This window comes from Myotis daubentonii, chromosome 9 (genome assembly GCF_963259705.1).
Source record: "Myotis daubentonii chromosome 9, mMyoDau2.1, whole genome shotgun sequence".
NCBI lineage: Eukaryota > Metazoa > Chordata > Mammalia > Chiroptera > Vespertilionidae > Myotis > Myotis daubentonii.
In genome coordinates, this window is record NC_081848.1 from 86,574,511 (window position 1) to 86,578,766 (window position 4,256).

The window sequence follows — 4,256 nt, forward strand, 5'->3', positions numbered from 1 at the left end:
CCACATACATACTAGTAAGTCCCAAACTGACAGCTGGGGGCAGGGGTGTTGGCTCAGCCTCGGACCGTGAGCAGAAGAACGAGCCTCAGACAGTGAAGAAAACACAAGTCATTAGCCTCAAAGGTCCCAGCAGCCCTCAGCTAAATAAACAAGGAGGGTTTCTGGGAGCAGAGGTACCCCTGTCACTGGTTCTCAGGACACCTTGCCCGGCCATAGCTCTCAGTCACCTGCAGGTCCCATGGAGGGGGCTTGAGAAGGAGGAGGAAGACCTGGATGCCAGGGCAACAGGCAGGGTAGCTCTGCGTGGTGGTGACGAACCCAGAAGCAGAAGCACTGGCTGAAACTCCCCTCACATACAGCCAGGGCCAGGTGGCTTAGCCACACCTGGAGACAGGGATGCCGAGGCCCCCACTGAAGGGTGCAGAGAGGAGGCCATGGGTCATGTGCATGAAAGGTTAGTGTCCCAGAAGTGATGCCAGGTGATATGACTAGTGTCCCTATTGAAACTTTAGCCCTGAGCCCTAGTTGCAGCTTCCTACCTGCTGGCTGAGGGACCTGGGACAAGTCCCTGCACGGTAGGAGCCTGGGTCTCCTGCCTGAGTATCACTGTCCCCAAAAGTAAGCAGGTGATGTTGTGTTAGGAGCCTGCCCAGGGCGCCAGCCCAGTGCAGCTGCAGGAGCTAAAGGCTTCCAAGGGCAGATGCCCTGGGAGCGGGAAGGCAGGGGCATGTGTGGTTCCCCTGCCGGGAGACTGGCTTTTGGCAGGGCCTTCCCCAGAGCAGACCAGAGGCCTCTCTGAGACTAAGCAAAGGGGCTTCCTTTACTGGGCTGGCCCTCTGTGCTGTGGGCACTGCTGTTGCTCATCTTCCACCTCACTTGGGACCGTCCCAGGCACAGGAACCAGCTCAGGAGGAGAGGGAGCCATTATCTCCGGCCTCCAGAGTGTAGGAGAGTGTGTCACGAGGCCTGCCCCATGCCAAGGCCTCTTGGCGGGGCAGCTGCACGGGGAGGGGATGTTCTGCACTGACCCTCTGGCCAGGCCCCATTGGCTGTGGGAGGAAGGGAAGGCAGCGAGAGGAGGGCCCTCTGCCCCATACAATGATCAGGAGCCTTTGGGGTGGGGGGGAGTGCAGTCAGTGGGGTTGTGGGACAGACAGGATCAGGCCAGAGGCCAGGAAAGAGAAGGGAGGATCCTGCAGGCTCAGCCTGCACCCTGGGTAACTGATCAGAGTCAGCTTTGCCCCCTAAGTCTCAGCCATGTGGCCACCCTTTTTCTGGAAGCCTCATGGTCCACCCCACAATGGAGGACAGCTGCCTTGGGGAGATTCCTACAGGTCCTGCCTTCACAGAGTCCCCAATCCAAAGCAAAGCATCATTGAGAAAACCAAGCCCCCCACTTCCCTGGCTCGTCAGCTCCAGGTGCCCCTGGGAACCTGGACAGAGGCAGGTACCCACAGGAAAAGGCAAGGCTGAAGCTGCAGCCTGGATTAGTTTCCTAGCGCTGTGGTAACAAGGTCCCACAAATGAGTGGCTTCAAAACGTAGAGATGCCTTGTCTCAGCTCTGGAGGTCAGAACCCCCAGGGTGTGGTGTCAGCAGGCTGGTGGCCTCTGACCTGGAGAGAAGCTGGCTCAGGCCTCCTCCCCTCGGCTGCAGACACATCCCCTCCCTGTGGTTCTTCACACCCTCCACCCACTGTGTTCACCACTCTCTGGGCCCCAAGTTCCCCCGGTCCTAAGGACGCCAGTCAGTCATATTTGATTAGAGGCCAGTATGAACTCATTGTAACTGATTTAATCTGCAATGGCCCTATTTTCAAATAAGGTCACATTCTGAGGCACTAGGGGTTAGGACTTCAATATGTCTTTTTGTTGTGGGAGGGGCACATTTCGGCCCCTGACACCCAGCCTTCTTTGTCCCTACCACTGGGGTGACTGTTCCATCGAGGAAAGAGGGGAGCAGGAGAGGAAAAAATGGATGTGGACAGAGGGCAGGGAACTGACAGTCTGGCCAGTGCTCCCTGGATGCGCTGCTCTAACCCAATTAGCAAGGACCCTCCGTGTCCACACTGAGTAGCTGTAACCGAGGCTGCAGACCAGGCAGTTCTACCGCTTGTCACTTATGAGCCCCAGATGTGTGGAGACCATGGCAAGTGCCAACAGAAGAGTGAGGCAGGAGGGCCCTGGGCTTTAGGAGCAAAGCCAGATCTTCTTAGGGAATGACTCGTGATTCTTTGAGATGCAAGTTTTGACTTGCCACTGGGCTCCATCTCAGACAGCACACAGACCCTGGGATACCACGTGCCCGTGTGATCTGAATTGCTCATTGCAGACTGGGTGACGTGATGCCATAAAGTGGGGTGTGCCCAGCAGCACCCTCATCAAGGGCACTCGGATTTGCCTTGAGCACAGGTAAGCTGCTTGAACAGGTGGGTCACACTCCAGATACGCCCAGTCATACCTCCCACTTCCCCATCCCTGACCTACACTTGTGACCTCATGAAGTTCCTTATGACACATCTGGCAACATTATTCTCATTATACTAATAAAAAAAAACTGAGTCACAGGGTGTTAAACAAGTTGTCCAAGCCACCAGCCAGTAAGTGGAAGAGCTGAAATCTGAAGCCCAGACTATGGAGGGGACATAGGATTGCTGGTGCACAGTGGGGACAGGAAGGAAGATGGATGGGCCCTGGGGGTTGCCTGAAGCATTCGTAGGACCGCATGCTATTGTCACAGCTAATAGAAGAGCAGCGCCACAGGCTGGTGGGGTCACCAAGACCCTATTTCTCAGGAAGGGTGGTTTGGGTCACTGCACCAGGAGGAGACGTAGCCTGCCACGGGCTGGCTAGAGGCAGAGTGAACGTGGACTGGAGAGAAGGAAGCCCAGTGGTAGCGAGAGACCCCAGCACGTATCTGCATGCTTTTCCTTTCTGAGACATCACATGTGGAGGGAACCTCTCTCCTTGGTCTCCTCACTGCGCTGTCTCAGCGGCTTTTGGTGGAAAGCTCTGCAGGGTCCACCAGGAGTTTCACAGTCATCGAGGAATGAAGGGAGAAGGGAGGTCTCTGCATCCTGGCGGTCGCTGGCAGCACTTGTGCCTGGCCCTTAGGGAGGGGTGAGCAGTTTCAAGGGTATAAGGGGCAGTTGCACTGTGGCGGGCAGCACATTTTTTTTCTCTCTCTTTGGACCTGTAGGTGAGGGAACAGTGGCATTTGTCAGTACAAAGCAGCAAACCTGGGTGGACTAGCTTCCTACCGAGGACTCCTCACCTGCTGACTCTCACGCTAAGGCCGCCTGCCTCTGGTGCAGCCGGGCGCAGGCAACGGACCTAGTTTTCCCGAGTCAGCCTGCTGCCCAGCGTCCACCCCAGTGCAGGGTCACACGGTTGCATCCAGGAACATTGGTTCTGGCACCACCAGTGGCAGCAGTGACCACCTTCAACATCCCAGTTCTGCAGCTCACATGTTGGTTGGAAGGGCTTGGCTGTGACTGGCAGAAGAGCCTACATTTCTTATACGTCTAGAACCTGGAGGAAAGCAGCCTGGGGCTGGCGAGGCAGCAGTTTGAAGACACCCATGTCCCAAGGTCTGTCTTTTGTTCCCAGTGGCTTCCACTGTCATGGTCCCAAGATGGCTCTGTGCCTCCAGGCATCATGCCCAAGCAGCAGAAGCCCCAGCCTCTTCTGGTCACTCAGGAGGGAGGCCTCCACACGGACCTCTGGTTCACCTCATAGGCCATACCGCGTCCCTGGCCTCCCGCTGCTGCGAGGGAGGCTGGGATTGGCAGGTTTATTTGCTGGTCTCCACCTTGGGGACGGCAGGATGCAGGGGCTCAGAATCACAGAAGAGGCCGCTGTTACTGGCGCGCGGGCTCAGTTCTCCATCTCTCCACCTCTCCTGGCAATGCTGCGGGCACCTATATCCGTCCATAAACTCCTTTCACCTGAGACCTTTCTGTTGTTGGCAACTGAGAGCCCTGCCTGATGATACCTGAGACTTTCTGAGCCTGGAGAGAAAGCGAGGCGACAGGAGGGGATCTGGAAAAGAGGGCAGGGCTGGAGGGCACCCTCTGAGAGTAGGGGTGGGGGGCTGCTTCCTTCTGGTGCGAGGAGCCGGCGGGCGTGGTGGGGCGGGGAGGGGTGGGGAGAGAAACAGTCCAGAGAGCGGTGGACAGCCCAGGGTGTGAATGGACAGCCAGGGCGCCATGACACAGTCCGGGGTGTCCGGGCTGCAGGGTGACAGTCCGAGGAGCGA